The sequence below is a fragment of the Scleropages formosus genome, chromosome 14 (genome assembly GCF_900964775.1).
Source record: "Scleropages formosus chromosome 14, fSclFor1.1, whole genome shotgun sequence".
Taxonomy (NCBI): Eukaryota; Metazoa; Chordata; class Actinopteri; order Osteoglossiformes; family Osteoglossidae; genus Scleropages; species Scleropages formosus.
This window is the reverse complement of record NC_041819.1, coordinates 7,372,148-7,389,967: the sequence shown is the minus strand read 5'-3', so window position 1 is coordinate 7,389,967 and position 17,820 is coordinate 7,372,148.

The window sequence follows — 17,820 nt, the reverse complement described above, 5'->3', positions numbered from 1 at the left end:
ATACATACATGTATGTTTGATATACATATATACATACATATCAAATACATATTTACACAGATTCTTGTTCACATGAAATCACACACACACACACACATATTTCCCTATCAGATGAGTAACAAGGGAAAGGGTTCAAGCAAGTTTTAATCCTCCACCCCTCTACATTTCTGTGTATATTTTGTGTAAACAGAATGATTTTTTTTCATTAAAATATTCTTTTAGTTATAATAGTGACTCACCTGGCAACAAAAATCTTGTGCATGAGGTTTAGACATTTTCTAACCAACATTTTACATCATGAGACAGTTTAACAACTGAAGGTTTACATTCATGTGACTAGAGTGCTTTTACTTAATCTTTGGGCACACTTGTGTCTGTGATTGTTCACTACAATCAAGCATCAGAGAATTGAATGTCTACAGAGGCAGGAAACTTGAAATTAAAGATTTAGCAAAATCCCCAAGACACAGAAGCTATTTTCTCTCTGTCAGCCTGAGACTCGACATCCTTAATCTATTAACACCTTGGCAGATGATGGAAAGTGTGCGTGTGTGGGCGTGTGTGTGTGCGTGTGTGTGAGTGTGTGTGTGCGTGTATGTGTATGCATGTGTGTGTGAATTTTGAAATGGGTTTCAGATGGAATATTTCCATAACCATGCATAGTTTTTAAATGCAGCTTTAGAAAGCCATTGCGAGAGATTCATAGGCAGCATTTTCCCATTTGTATCACTCAGATTTCTTCCTCAGGCTGACTGGTATGTCTAAGAGGCTTAAAGTTAATAAATGACCTCTTTAAGGCTGGACAGATGGATTATGATCATATCATTGATTATGTCATTTGTAGCTCAGTGGTCCTCTGACACACAGTGAACAGTGGTATCTGCAGTCCAGCTTGGACATGACAGAGTTCGGTCTCATCTATAGTGAAAGGATGCTGCTGAAGTGCAGATGGACCCTGACAAGGTGTGAAGGAGATGGGTGAGAGGCGAGTGTAGACAGAGGGTAGGGACACGAAAGGGAGGAACTATTCACATTTTACAAACACCTCTGAAAAGCTGATGTGCAGCCCATTAAGTGTGTTTGATCACAGTAATATATCTATGTGTTTGTGTATAGCTGTAATTCATTTACATTGACTGAAACAAATGGTGTCCTGTTAGTGTTACATTTATTCAAGTCTTAAAACCCCTGCAGAAAGGAAAATCTAGAACAAAAAAAATGTATCTTTAATGAAATAGGTGAAAGCAGGTGTTGTTAGATAAGACCTGGTAAAGATAGTCATAGGGTGAGATATTGAGTAAATATCAAAGTTTGACACTTGAGAGTCTGCATAGACCTGAACCACCTACTACTTCATGTTGGTTTTTCACCCTGGGTTATTGGGACTGTGAATTAATCTGAACAATTGATACATACGTACATCAAGAAATATCCCTATTTTTTTACTTTTCCATGAATAAAACAAATAAAAAAGACATTTCAGAAATGAAAACACAAGGCTTTCATGTGACAGTGCTGGGAGGTGGACAGAGACCTAAATCCTTCAAAGCCGTGTAGCTGAGATGTTCTAAAGAGAAAACCAGACCCAACTCTGAAGCTCTCTTGCTGTGAAAGGGCAGAAGAAAGAACAGTCATGTATTTAAGAGCCTCCAGTCGAGATGCCCTAAAGAGAAGAACAGACATGCTTTTCTATGCAGGAGTCCTGACCTCAAAGCCTCGGGTTCCAGGGGAAATGATGCCCTTGAACACTTTTTATCAACTGGGAAAAGGGCAGATGATAGCGCTTTGCTGCTGGCTGCAACAATAAGAAGAATATTTTACTGCGGCGAAACAGCTCTAACTTTTCTCATTTCCAGGTCTATTACACCCCAGCTTAATAAATCAAAAAAGGTTAAAAAATTCTTTGTCTTTGATTAGTCTGGAACTGAGCACCATTTAAGAAATCAGATACAAAACTTTCAACCTCTTAGAGCTGGCAGCTGTTGTGATGCTGAGGTTCCCAGGCGTATAAACAGATTAACGTCGGTAGCAGTGATGAACCTTCCAGCACCTGTGAAAATGAGGTGTCCTTGAACTTGAGATTCACTATGTGACTCGGAGGACAAAGGGACCATGGTAAGTAATGTGAAAAGACGTGTCGTCTTCCTGTTGCACTTGGGTCACCAGAGCCTGTGTGCCCACTGTGTACAACAGGAGCTAAGAGATGGGTCCTTATGTTGAGTGACAGCATATGGGGGGTTGTCTGATGTAGACCCCAGCAGTGCTCTGGATCGGCACAAAATAAATGACAGAATGATGAGCAAAAGATAGAATGAGGCATTGGTGAGTAGTTTGCGGACAAATCTGGTGTTTCGGTGCTGTGAATTGGACTAATGGGACTGCGTTAGGCAGAAACCTTGGAAATGGACACCTCGGCCAGCTGCGATGACGTACGGCTGTGTGTCTGGTGCTGTCCTGCGATCCCTCGGCTCGAGAAGACAAATTGCCAGCTGCATATTACACATTTCTAACCACATAAGGTCTCGGCGCAGGAGGTGTCAGGGAGGACTACAGGGTGACTGATTTGACTGGAACAAATCTTCTCCGACGCACCCGTCTCGGGTGGGGGGTGTCCATCCATCTCTTGACACTCAGACTTCCGAGTGGCAAGTGCGTTCTAGTCAAAACACAGTCAAGAATTGCACTCAACGTTTTCCCGGGAATCCGGAATTAAAACAAACAAGTGGATGAATGGAAGTATGGAGGTGGTGGGCGGCTAAGGAGTCTTCTTAAACACACAGCCTAGCGTTGTAGGGGCCACATGATGAAGTAGGTGCACTTGTAGAGTTCATAGTTTGGACTTTCAGCCAGAGACACCGTGTGCTGATAAAAAGCACAGAATTCGCAGGTCAGTCTCTTTGTTTGCAACTGTATATCAAGAGTAATTCAATTACCTCTGGTCAACTTTACAAGCTAATACATTACAGCAGCTTCAGCAAGTTAATGGACTAAGGCCAGTAAACGCAGCATGTAAAGTGTTCACAACTTGCTTCCACAGTGAAGGATGATAAATTGTGTGATTTGAAGGAAAGAATCTCTTTTTTTTCTTTCTTTAGTTTCTCCTAAGGAGGAAACGGAGGCTCTAGAAATATGCATTGAGCTCGGATCGGCTCAGAGACTCACATAAATGCCGTATTGATGATATTTGAGGTTCTGGAAGGGGGATGTTATAAACAATGATACAGTGGAATATACAGTGAACGCGTTATCGGAGCGACGTTATGAAACATAACAACCATTGATCTTCAATTAATATAGCATTTATTGCAACTTTCATCCATACATAGCTATATAGCATAACATTTTGTTTTAATTGACCGTATATTTTAAATTATTTGCATTATACAGACCTCCAAAGATGCAGGGTTGGACAAAATAAGGCTCTTTCTTCAGCGGTCCACTGTAACAGCTCCTAGTATACAGTACAAAAGAGATCCATAAAAGAAATACTATTTCTAGTCACACATGGCTTCACATCTTTGGAAAGAGATAAAAATCTGTCATAATGATTTTCATTCATCATTTGAAACATCCAAAGCCTATTGTTAATTACGCTACTCAAAGAACATCAATAGCCACAGGCAAGGGGAAATCATTTTCCATTCTTCCAAAAAGGAATATTATTGAAAAATTATAATGGCAATTTCTTTTGCATATTGTAACAAAAGGGAATTTAACTTCCACTTTATATGCAAAGGAGAAAGTTCATATTGCCTTATTGCATAATAGAGCGAGCTTCACACTGGCAGACTTTAATATGAGATGTGTTCATGCTCAGATGGTGTGTAATGATTGAAAATGGCTCGACTAATGATAGAACCTTCCTAATTAAATCGTCACAAACAATTCCTTCTGATGTGGCTTACGAAAAGCAAACGGGCAACGTTTGGAGGGTGAAGCGATCGCATACATAACAACAGTTCCAAATGAGTCCCAAATCAAGCTTTCATAGAGCCTCTGCCTTATTCATCACATCTAAGCATTAGTGCCCAGTCGATGAGCTGGTGGCTAAATCGGACTCATTGGTGCTTTATTTTGGAGGTTTTTGCTGTTAGGTTGGGCCTTTCCAGCATGACCTCTGCTTGTAGACAGGATACAGTTAACCAGGAAGCCTTCACCCAGTACCATGTCTATGGTTTGAAATGCGTGGTTCCTTGCAGACAATAAGAAGACTGGTGAAATATTTCCACATTTCATTCCATATTTCTGTGCCTTCTCTGTGTCCAAAATAATCCACTCGGTTTACAGTTTGAAACATTACCTACTGTACATGTACTCTATTTATAATAGATACAAAAAGTTTTATCTATGGCTGATTTTTAGTTCACACTGTAGACTGTGAGTTGTCCATGTGTCCTTGATTTCGTTAAGGATTTGTCAAGTGGTTATGAGTCAGAATGAGCTTTTGTACACAGATAACACAAAGGCAGAGTAAATGCCAGTGTGCTGTTGAAAAGCTATAATACTAGACAAAAAGTGTCACCGTACTGAAACAGATGTGAATTAAAAAAAATATTAAAAATCAAAACAAAATCACACTATGAAACTGTGATAATCTTTCTGTCTTGCAAAATGTTACCATGAGTAAAATGAACGATTAACAAAAATAGTGTGGAAACTGAATAATATCATAGAGGGTTTTGAACTCCCAAAATATAAGGGACCTTCCTAATTCTAATATTCCTGAACAGTGAAATAATGTAAAAGCTGCATTCCAGTCCATTTTCCCTAAAACATTGAATGATAATAAAAATTTAACTGCCCTGTGTTGCAGGTACTAGCAAACCGTTCAATAAAATTGCAAAAATAATAAAAAAAAAGCAGCAGTGAGTAATAAATTGTAATTGTCCTAATTTCTCTCCTTCACTGTTGAACATTAACACTGTTAGCTACGTTTGACTGAACGACCTGTGTGTAGTTTCGCTGAGGTCAGCTGAGGTCAGCGGAGGTCTTCCCAGCTCACCTCTCCTGTTGCCTCAACGAGAGCAAAAGGTCATCGCCTTCAAGTAGCTGAAGGTCAGCATGAGTTCACAGCCAAGCTCTGCCTATTCCCTTTAGTTCAGAGAGCAGTATTCTTCATAACTTTTGACTGAAGCTACAGTACAGTATCTGAGAGAGACCTCAAGAGCAAAAGCTGAAATTGACATTAATTGAAGAAGAATGTTTTGTGTCTATATGATGAACCTCTGCTGATTTTACTCAAAAAAAAAAAAAAAACATTTCTTAGGGCCATATTTAATTTTGCAAAAATATTCACATACTACCAGGCAAAAATTTGATTGTACCAGTTTTTTTTTCTATACTTTAAATTATATAATTAAAGAAAAATGTAAATTTTAAAAGAAAATGGTATTCTATTACATTAGAAAGAAATAGTGACCCTCCATACACTTATGATACAAAATGTTGTCAGTTATGGGAAACACGGTCTCCAGCATGTGCACTGAAACCCCTGAATAGTACAATACACACACACACACACACACACACACACACACACACACACACACACACACACACACACGCACATTTTCAGAACCGCTCGTCCCATACGGGGTCGCGGGGAACTGGAGCCTACCCGGTAACAAAGGGTGTAAGGCCGGAGGGGAAGGGGACACACCCAGGACGGGATGCCAGTCGGTTGCAAGGCACCCCAAGCGGGACTCGAACCCCAGACCCACCAGAGAGCAGGACCGTGGTCCAACCCACTCCGCCACCACACCCCTCTATAGTACAATATATCCACCAAATTATAAAACAAACTGCGAGGGTTGTTTTTTCTTTTTTTAAAAAAAAACACTTTTATCCATCCATCCATCCATCCATCCATCCATCCAACCTTTGAATAGCCAAAAGGTTGTTGATAGGAACCTATGAGTGTTACCCCATTGACAGTGTATGTAGTGTGTGTACAGTGTGCAGTCTTCAATGTGTGCAGTACTCACAGGGCTCGCTGCCCAGTAGCTACACCAGTGTCAGCCCACCTTCGTGTGGCAATGGGTTCGCTCTCACACCGAAATGGGTTTCTCGCACTCATCACACGCTGCCTCCGGAAACAGGGCTACTCATTAACCAGCCTCCTCTGATGCATTTATATCTCGCCGCCGTGTATCACGATCCGAGGTTTTGTGCCTGGAATATATATGTGCAGTAAACCCAACAGATTCGGCTATAACAGTTTGCAGTGAACTTTCTGAGCGGAGGCTGGCTTTTCTACGCTTTCCCACTCTCTTTCAAAATATTTCCAAAGTCATCCCAGAAGAGCTCAATGTGATTTGCTATCCATATATATATATAAATAAAAAATCTTATTCCAATATTCATAAATCAGTGTGATTCACCAAGTTCTCTGTTCCAGTTTCCTGTTTCTCCCGCAAAAATATGAATTAAACACAGATACCATCGGTTCGCAGTACACAACACAGCACGGGCTAAAAGTGAACTGTCTGCAAAAAGAGTTAAATGGCAGCGGCGAAAAGAAATTTATTCATTTCTGCGACATTTCAATAGAGCCTCACGGCCGACTATTTACCTTCCTCAACCAGAGGAAAAGGAACTCCTTTTGGAAAGAAAAATGAATTGATCTGGTTGAGCTCAAGGCCATTTTGGTGCAAATAGGGTCTGCATGTCATTTTCAGTCCCCCGGAAAACCATTAATGTGGCCGTCAGCCCCTCGCGATGCGATATGTGCCAGTGTGGAGTGTCAGAGGAGAGAAAGGAGAGGAGCCACACATTCGCAGTCTAATGGCTGAACATTAAATTTGATGCGTAGGGAAATTGGTTCAGGAAGGAAATTGTTTTATTTCACTTAAAGCGTTTAAATGAAACGAGACCTTCTCATGAGGAGGGAATGGACTGAAATCAGATTTTAAAAGACACGGGTTGCTATTTTTTCAGTGTCTTCAGCTAGAGTAGATAGAGTCTAAATGTTGTATTGTGAGGAATCTGTTCTAACCCTAACCTACAGCTGGGGTGAAATCTATGCGACTAGAGCGCCCTCTATTGTTCCAAATGGAAACATGTCGGACATCCATCCATCCATCCATCCATCCATCCATCCATCCATCCATCCATCCATCCAGTTCGAATAATGGCTTGTCCTGATCAGGGTCTGTGTCACGCATACAGAAAAAAAATGTATGTATTTTTGTAAAAATCCACAGAAATTGAGGGAGAAATGCCCAGGACAGAACAGGAGTTATTGCGCTTGGACAATTGACAGAAACAAAAGAAACTTTGAAATATTTTTTTTGAAAGTGAACCCTAAAATATAAATTTTATCATTTAAAATTGCAGAGGCTCCTATTTCATCAGATTCAAGCACAGCTTCCATATGTTATGTCATTTTCTTGTGTTTTTATCAATTATATAGCACTATTTTTCCTGATGTGGGGGGAGTCCGGTGACGCAGTGGGTTTGACCAGATCCTGCTCTCTGGTGGGCTTGGGGTTCGAGTCCTGCTTGGGGTGCCCTGCAACAGACTGGTGTCCTGTCCTGGGTGTGTCCCCTCCCCCTCCAGCCTTGTGCCCTGCGCTGCTGAGTTAGGCTCCTACTCGCTGCAACCCTGCTTGGGACAAGTGGTGTGTATGTATGTATGTATGTATATTTTTCCCTTACTTCAAATATTGACTTCACAACATTTGTCACCTTTAAAAAATAAAATAATAAACTTTTACCTGGACGTCAGTACAGGTGTTGGTCAATAACCAACCAAACAAAAAGTTAATTAACCTGAAAAACTACCACCCTTAAAAGAACCATGTTCCTAAAAGATCATTCTCTGTGGGAGCTTGGACACAAGTTCTTGATACATGTTCAGTTTCAGTGATTCATTATGTTTCATATTTTCTTTGATCTAGGCTCTCGAGTGTTCAGCATGCAGGACCATAGCCAGATATTGCAAAAGCAGTTCATTGACTGGCTTTTACCCTGTGTCTCTCATCACTGTCACCCCCACACTCCCCCTGTCCCCAAGTGGAGACTGACCTGTTCACCCAGGATGCTACCATGCGCAGCCAGCGGTGACACAAAGCAGGGTCCTAGTGCAGGATCCCTGGAGGGATGGTGGTTGTTTCGGTCTGAACATTTGTGCTTTCTTTTTATATTTGCATGTATATTTCGCTACATGTGTGCATATGTGTGCATGTGTGAGATGCTGATGAGCTGGGGTTCAGGACACCATTGCTGTGCTGCATCCAGGGTTACTTGGTTAGTAATAAGCACAGTCAAAAAATGCTGCTGGATAAAAATGCAATAGACATGATAGTGATGTCAGCAAAGCCCCTTCATTCATATATACAATCAGTGTAGTGCAGTCACCTGATTTCCTAGCCATACACTGTTTAGTGAGGGGGCTGTTATGGGTGAGGGGCTGAGGAAGACCGTCAGAGATGCATCTGTGCTGAAAACCCAGCTAAATTCCTTGTATTGAAAATAAAAGGTTGATTTAAACTACTACAACAACTATGTAAGTATTAACATTGTAAGTAAACCAGTTGGCCATGGAGGAAAGAAACAAAACTCCCACCTGAAGGACAAGACGGTCTAATGGCCAGTGGCTGCCCACTCCTCCTGGGCATTCAAGATTTAAAAAAATGCTTTTTTTAAGGCACAGTGGCCCAGCGAGTAGCAGTGCTATCTCACAGCGCCTGGGTGGTGTGAGAGGACATGGGTTCGATCCCTGCTCAGTCTGTGTAAAGTTTGCATGTTCTCCCTGTGTCTATGTGGGTTTTCTTTGTGTGCTCTGGTTTCCTCCCACAATCCAAAGACATGCTGTTCAGGTTCCCCATAGTGTGTGAGTCACAGATAGAGTGTGTGTTCCACTGATGTATGGATGGGTGACCCAGTGTAAGTAGTGTATCTAGCAGTGTAAGTCACTGCGGTGAATAAGGTGTGTGGGCTCATAACACTACATAGAGTTTGTTGGAAGTGACTTTGGAGAGAAGTGTCTGCTAGATAAATAAATGTAAATATATTGTAAACCCTGTTTCATTACTTAATTTCTTAGTAAAAAGAATTACTTCATACTCAATAAGAGACTGAATCATATCACTGGATCTATAAACATCAGATCTCCTAACTGCCCACAGGAGAAAAGACAGCAAAAGGCGAATCTCATTCAACAGGTTGTTGGAGAGTTAATCCCCTCAAGACTGCCGTTCTTCTGTCGTTCTGAAAATGAGACCCGTCCGTAGTGAAAACCCAGCATCCGCCCAGTCCTTTTTTCTTCTATGGTGTGCTCTTTGAGCCTCATTCTGTAAAATGAGGTGTAAATTCACTCAGACTCCCCGAGATAAAGGCACCCAACAAGTTTGCCCATAATTGGAATAAGGAAAGCAAAAAAAAAAAACACATGATTTGTGTTTCCTCCCGACGGTTACCATAGCGAGGCCCAACCTGTCTGTGGTATCAGTCCAACTCAAGCACGCATGTGGTTGGCTCTGTTGGCCGCAGTTACCATCCCGCTGTCCAGGGGAGCAGGTGTCTGGCACAGGTGCTGGAAATGGGCTCCAAGACAAGGAGCAGTACCCTCCACCTCCCACCAATTAATCTCATCTCCTTTCAGGTTTGTCACCTGGAGAGCATTCATTTCCCTCCGTTTTAGGATGCAGCGATGCGGAAGAAATGAAGTTGCTCTTACTCTTTGCTCAGATGAAACATTTCCTGAAAGAGCTCGGCTCTGTTTTGGAGGTGATGTGGGCCTCCACAGGCCTTGTGGGACACGCTTCAGACTCTGAAGTGCCCTCTTTAGACGAATACTCTGGAAGCCTGGAATTAATTCCTCTTCGCCTTATTTCTTACCCAATCCACTTGCATTTGGACAGTTTTACTAATCATCCAAACTAATCTTTGTTTTTCAGCCGCCACTGCAGTTCATTGCAAGGGCAAAACGGAGGTACGATAACATGGCTTGGGTAATATGATGTGTAATTCAGCAAATCAGAAACATTTCCCTCCTGAATCCATACGTTTTAGGTAAAAGAAATAAATAAATTATTTAATAAATTCAAAATTGTGCATTGTTTGCTGATTTCCATCAACACCACATAAGAATATGTAAAAAGTACCTTAATTGTCTTTTGAGCCTTAAATCTATTTAACCCTGTCACTGTATTCATGTACAATATGAATGGCAAACATTAATTTCATATAACATATGATAGACTGGAAATTTCACTTTGGGAAAATGCTCATAATTTATGTTGTGGAATCCGAGTACGCTTCGTTTTCCCTTTGCTAACAGAAGTCGGGCCTTTTTGTAAAGGAAGATTTAAGTCGCTGCTTGAAGCCGCAGCGGTTTATAATGGGAAGAGGGTCTTTAGTGCGATGGTCACATTGCCTAAAGCAGTAATTCCATCTCTCATTTCAAGAGCAGTGATGCGGACGGGAATCCATTGCTAGCAAACAGAAAGCCTTCTATCCCATTCCAGCAAGCAAAAACACTTATTTCATTGCTGGTCTCCACAGAAAGTGGAAAATGGGATTTTCGTAGAACCTTCATTGACCAATAAGACCCTTGTTACTGTAAACTCAATTCACATGTCTCAAAATCTGTAACAAATGTTTTTTTTTTTTTTCCTTCTAAATATTCACTTGTGTCCCTGAGGATTGCATGTTCAGGATTTCCTTGAATCTCTATGCTTAAGTACTCGATTAAAGCAATTATTGCCCAGATTGAACTAATTCAGTGCTCTTTCTCCCAGCTGAGATTATTTGCTGTTTAAAGACATTATGATTCCTGTGCACTTTGCAGTACAAGGAATGCAAAGCAATGTGCTAAGCAATGAACTGAGTGTAAACCTAAAGCAAACCATTGGAACTAACTTTTATGGTCCACGTGGCGATCTTTGAGTGCGATGACAAAAACATAAGGATAGTTGTTTTTCTAATTTAAAATGTTCCTTTACAAGATGAGAACATTAACTGGGGCACAACTGATGTTGGGGAGAGGAAGCAACATTAGTTAGTCATCAGAAGGTATTGCTTTGAATATTGCTGCAAAAAACACAAGCTCCCCATCGCTGCTCACCAGCGTCAGCTCTTTACCTGAGCCAAAGTGATGCGGTTGTGACTCGGGCATGAAATCGGAGAGCTTAAGTGTTCAGTTCATCAGAGCACATCTACTCAAAAGAGCAGAAAATGACTCGTGTTGCATTGAAAATTGCCATTGGTGAGAAGTCTCTGGATCCTGGTCCAAAGGAGATCTTTTTATTCAATCATTTTAGTGAGCATCAATCACACTTATGTATTGCCTTTGTGTTTTTATTAATCTTTTGGAAGTCAGGGCTCCAAGTGAAGTTTATCTCTCCCATTTATGTTTACAGCCAGAGCCATAAATTCTTACAATCTGTCATATATCGCGGATATTTGTTGCCGGGAAACTGGTTGAAAGCAATAGGGCATTTTAGCTTTTTATGCCTGTCACTTCTATCAGATGGAAGTAAATTCTGCTGCCAATTTCAAAGCTCGCAAACAAAATGATAAAACACTAGTGACAAATGCATTTAAACTTGTTAGGCAGACTTTCTTAGTGAGCTGTAAAATCACTCTTGGTGTTTCTTTCCTGTAAAATGTGTCATTGAAATGTATTCTGCTTCATGCTTTATAAATCTGTTCTGTCTTATCACCGTTTTCGTACGCAAGGTGACACTGTGTCCGATTAATCAAAAAAAAGAAAAAAAAAATAACTCTGGCGTGTATTTCAGAAGACAGTCTCTCCTTCTGATAAAACACTCTGACTGCATTTATTCAGTGTGTTCATTCAATGTTCAATAATAAAACCGAGAGCATTACAAACTGAAATTTGTGGTAATTTGTGGTTTCATATAATAGACAGGGGTGCGGTGGCGCAGTGGGTTGGACCACGGTCCTGCTCTCCAGTGGGTCTGGGGTTCGAGTCCTGCTTGGGGTGCCTTGCAACGGACTGGCGTCCCGTCCTGGGTGTGTCCCCTCCCCCTCCGGCCTTACGCCCTGTGTTACCGGGTAGGCTCCGGTTCCCCGTGACCCCGTATAGGACAAGCGGTTCTGAAATTGTGTGTGTGTGTGTGTGTGTGTGTGTGTGTGTGTGTGTGTGTATAATAGACAGCCAGGAAGCGAAGTGCTTTTTTACAGGTTACTGTACCACAACAGCTATTTAAAAGTTTACACTTTTTTAAAAAAAAATTAGTGTAATATATGAGATTGAGGTTTGAGGAGATTCATTTCTACATTCTTTGCCCAATTTTATCTACTGAAAAGATCATTAGTTCCAAGCATACATTAAAATGAAGTGTGGTTCTTGCAAATTACTACAAATTCCTTGACCACAATGGGGAATTAATTGAATTGTAGAGGTGGGTAGCATTGCATTACAATTACTCCTTTACTTGTACTTCAGCAATATTTCCTGGAAAAAAAAAAAGGCATTTAAAGGCATTCGGCTCCATAGGCAGGTAGTTTTTGGCATTAATGTTACGGAAATTGATATTGAGGTTGTTTATTTTTATTCAAGTAGAAAAGAAAAAAGTAAAAACATGCACTTCTACCTCATTACAGTTCTTTCACGCTGTTTCCTTACTTTTTTAATGTGTCACGTTTAATGATTGAACTTTTTGTAAAACAAATCAGGTCAGTTTTACTGCAAAAAACTGGTGGATTTCATTTGCCAATGCCCACTGTCAATCACAGCCATTTTCGCTGTGAACGTTTAGCAATTGCACATCATTACACTACCAAATATCGTGTGTATCCATCATAACATGCAAGCAATGTATTAGTATTATGAAGGATTCACATTTCACTGTACAATGAGACTGATCAGAATTTAATGCTTATCATTCAGAACTTTGAGCTTTGTCTGTACTTGATTGACAGCCTAGTTTTATCCCATCTTAAGTGCTAACCTGCCATAAGATATGTTTGATAAGTTTGATAAGTTAAGAATTTCTTTTTCATGTTATGAGAGTTGAATTTTATAAGAGTTAAAGAGGTCTTGAAATTAGTTTTTTTTTTTTGTTGGGCTGTTCTAATTTTATTTGTTTTTGGCATGATGAACCATTCCAAAACATTCTTAACACAGTAATAAGATAAATAGATAGATAGATAGATAGATAGATAGATAGATAGATAGATAGATAGATAGATAGACAAACCATATACAAATAGGTTCCGATACTAATTATCTTTCTTTCCTTACGGTATTATTTCGCTTCTTACATAGAAACAGACCAGCACACTCCTACAAATTCTGAATAAACCAAACGAGTGTAGGCTAACAGAGAATATAATAACAAGGTATGCCCAAAGATAGTATGAGTACAGCTCTGTACAGCTAATGATATTTTATACCAGACTAACTGATGGTCCATACTGTTTGATTTTACTTGGTTCAGTAGAGGCCTGACAATATATGACTTGGTAAAAGAAGTAAATTGTGAGTGAAACAAAAAGCCGGCAGTGTCAGTTTTCCAAAGTTTTCCGTTTCTCAACAGAAGGCTAAAGCTTAGACGCTTAGCTAAGGAATTAATTTCCTTCTCTATAATTAGAAATAGAACAGACTTTGGCTAAAATAGAAAGGTATCTTAAAAAAAAAAAGAAAAAAAACCTTCCAGTAAAAATTAATTTATCCAACTTTCTGCTAAATGGTATGTTTGTATGGCAATCTTATTACTCCTGCACAAGTGCATATAGAGATATTTTGTTCTTTAAATGCAATTTTCTGTGATGCTAAAAACAAGACTTTTCCAGTGAATTTTCCAAGTACCTAATTAACTATATCTACAAGACATTCCTCATGGGTGAATACTCATTAGATCTCAGCTGATTTAAAATGTACTGTACAGTATGCGCGCAGGTTTTGTGAAGAACCAAGCTGATTATATTAAAGTAATTCAAGCTCTGCTGAAAAAATCCTGGAAAAAAAAGAACATGAAAAGAACTGTGAAAGGGGTCCAGTAGAGATGGTCACCTAATGCTCAGTCCTACTTGAAATTCAAGGAGAGCTACAGCATGCCTGAATTAGTCTCATGAAGTAGCACCACCGTGTAATACTCCATATGAGCCATGGATTGTGCGCTGAACAAATCTTCACTTCAGCATTACGTGACTGTATCTCATAGCAGGGAGAATAATTTATGGCCTCATAAATAAGCAATTACGTTGAGTTGGAGTGATTTGAGTTTGACACACAACGCTGTGAAATATTTGAACACATTTTCCTGACTGATCACTGTTTGCACGGAAGTGTTTGGCAAACAGTCGGAGCAGGAGATGTCAGATGGATGTACACACCCACGGGAGGACTGGGCCACGCTGGCACTTGGGAGAGTGCTGATCGTATCGGCCTCAGCTGTGTGCTGCCCGTGACGACCCAGGCTGAGCCACAAGAACCAGGCCTTCCGCCCAGACCCAGAGGGGAGGGGAGATGCTGGTTCTCACAAGAAACAGAAAATATGAGTAGACCCCGGGGAGCTTAGTTCTGTTTGTTTGCTTGTTTATGTTGCTTTTCCAGTGTCGGTTGTGACCTTGGACGTTCGTGGAGTCCTTGGCTTTTTTTTTATTGTTGTGTGATTTGCTACCAGAATCCCTCCCTCGTGTGGTCCCTCTCACTCATCTTCCTTCCATGGTTATCCTCGTCTGCCTTGCTTCAATTAAAATCAAACCAAAGTCAAAGAATGTGCTTAGGTTTGACGAAAGCCATGGCTGTGCTACCAAAACACTCAGAGAGTGTTACCATAATACCGTACCATACCAAACTACCAAATCACATGTGTATACCCTGTTTTTTTCAGATTTTTTTTTTGAATTGCTCTGGAAAAGGAAAATAATGATGTTACAAGGCAAGATCCATAGTTATTGCATTCTTAGGATGCTCTCACCCAGCAAGCCTGCTTTGATGCAAAAAAAAAAAAAAGCTGCTGACTAAAAAAGCAGGAATCTGGTCATGACAGCGCAAGACAATTCATTGGCACACATTTTCTTTAATTTGTATTTGTGTGTTTAGCTCATATTCCTAAGAGTAGAAAGATAGCTACCATACATTAAAATAAGGAAACTCAGATAACTCATGTCAATTTGACAATTTAGAATGTCAGTCTGATAATTTGTTAATTTGCAAAGCAAACAACCGTAAAAACAGCAGAGACAATACCGATACACCTCTGGAAATGCTGTCCCTACAGAATTGATTACAGCTAATTTGGACTAACTTAAATCAGAAACCCAAGAAGTGAAACTGGGGAAGCTGTGAGATCAGGATGTTGCAATTCTGGTTTTCCCCAGAGCTGGAATTCTTGTGTGCTGGTGTCCCTCCGGAAGCCAACGTCCATAGATCTCTGAAAGCCAGGCAGGCATAATAGCACCCTTGTGCATCCAGCTCATGTCAAATGTCGACTTAAAGAACATCGCGGAGGAAGATTCTGTCATTTGTCAAGTGTTCAACATTACTGTGGAACACTTATTTGAGCGGTACTGTTGAATGCTCACTTGTGATTCTCCGCTCTTCTGTTTCAGAGGAATCGTCTCAGTCAGTACGGTAATTGCCTTGCCAAAGCAGTTTCCTTGGTTTTATGGCAGCAGTGGTTATAGGACAAGGGTTATCCTAATTTAGGGCAGTCATATCGGGCAATGCTCTAACCTGATGGTTATTCACACTCACAATGGGAAAGAAAGTGTTTAACTGTTGTGGAAATTCAAAATAATGTCTCTTCCCAGTGTAAAATAACCATGTACATGAAGAGAGCATTACATGGAAGAAAGAAGAATATTCTGCCAGATTTACTCTGATTCAGCAGCTCCATATGCTGTATATTCTGAAGAGCATTTTAAGGCAGCAGATTATCAAAAGACAAATTACTTGTTTGCATTTACATTTATTTAGTTAGCAGACACTTTTCCCTAAAGTGACATATGTCCAAGATCAACACAAAAAGTGAATGAAATCAACCAAAGGACCAGTATTCCCAGTGAATTCATTAGTTTTAGAAAGATGCAGATCAGCATCTAATAACAGTTAGTGACGTTCAAGAGTATGCATTCTTTTTTCATTTTTAGTCTTTTTACCAGCAAGCATTTAAACAACTCAGATTTTAGTGATTAAGATTTCATAGGAATTTTGCACTCATTCAACTGTCACTTTTCTCTTAAGTGACATACAAAAGCACAGCGACTTACAGTATTATATCTGTTTACTAGAGCGATTCAAGGGCAGATACCTTTCTCAACCAGCAGTACGCGAACCTGCAACCTGAGTCCAGAGGTGCCAGCTTTAACCACTACAGCATTTAGAACATACCCTATGGATAGCTGGTAGCATAGCAATTAGGGTTGCTGCCTTTAGACACAATGGTTGTTGGTCTGAGTCCTACCTCCTCCTGTAGTACCCTTCAGCAAAGGCATTTACCCTAAATTGATCCAGTAAAGTTACCCAAATAGGTTAGTGGTTATGAGTGATGTAAGACTGAAGAAAAGTATCAGCCCAGTAATAAGTGTAAATAAGTGCAACTCTACCACACTACTAACCCAATACCATTCTAGCTGCAGGTAGACTATTGAGGTGGCTGGTAGCATATCAATTAGTACTGCTTCCTTTGGACAACAAGGCTTGTAAGTTTCAGTCCTACCTCCAGCTATAATACCCCTGAGCAAGGCATTACCCTAAATTGCTGTAGTACACTTATCAAAATGGGTGAGTAATTGTAAGTGATTTATCATTCAGTTGACACTTTTCTCCAAAGCAACTTGCGATGTTAAGGTTACAATTTAACATTGTAAGTTTGTAGAAAAGCATCAGCTAAGTGAATAAATGCAAATGTACCACACAAGCAGGCCAACACCATTCTAGTTGATGCCTATTCATTATAGTCACAGAACCTCAAAAGAGAAGTGTTAAAGACTGTAAATGCACTATAGTGGTTAGTGCTGCTGCCTTGGTGCTCAAAGGTTGCAGGTTCAAGTTCCCCTCCTGCAGTAGTACGCTACTGCTTAGCAAAGTGTTTTATTTCAGTAGTATTACCTAGCTGTATATATTTGTTAGTAGTTTAATGCTGTACATTATTTTGGGATAAAGTATTTGCAAAACTAATAAATGCAAAAATATTATTGTAGAGCCGAGGGGTGTGGTGGTGCAATGGGTTGGACCATGGTTATGCTCTCCGGTGGGTCTGGGGTTCAAGTCCCGCTTGGGGTGCCTTGCGACGGACTGGCGTCCCCTCCTGGGTGTGTCCCTTCCCCCTCCGGCCTTACGCCTTGTGTTACCGGGTAGGCTCCGGTTCCCTGTGACCCTGTATGGGACAAGCGGTTCTGAAAGTGTGTGTGTGTGTGTGTGTGTATTATTGTAGCACTCTGGCTTCAGCAGGGATGAAGAAGGACACACAAACAGGGTTCATAAACACTTGTTAGTATACCTGCTAACAGTGAGAGAGATAAGAGATTAAGACATGGGACAGCTGGTAGTGTAGTGGTTAGAGCAACTGCCTTTGCACCCATAGGTTTGAGCCTCATCTCTGGCTGTAGTACCCTTGAGTAAGGTACTTACCCTGAATTGCTTCAGTAAAATTACCCAGCTGTATAAATGGGTAACTAATCATAACCTTAACATTGTAAGTTGCTTTGGAAAAATGCATCAGCTAAACAAGTAAATGTAAGACAAGCATGTGGGCCAAAGAGCATTTTTCTTCGAGAATGCACACTTTCTTTTCCAGTACTTATCAGGTCCTTCTACTCTTTTCCACTGGCCAACACATCCCATTACATTCCCTCTGAGTCCCCATAGCGGTTGTACACAATTCCATTTTACCCACAATT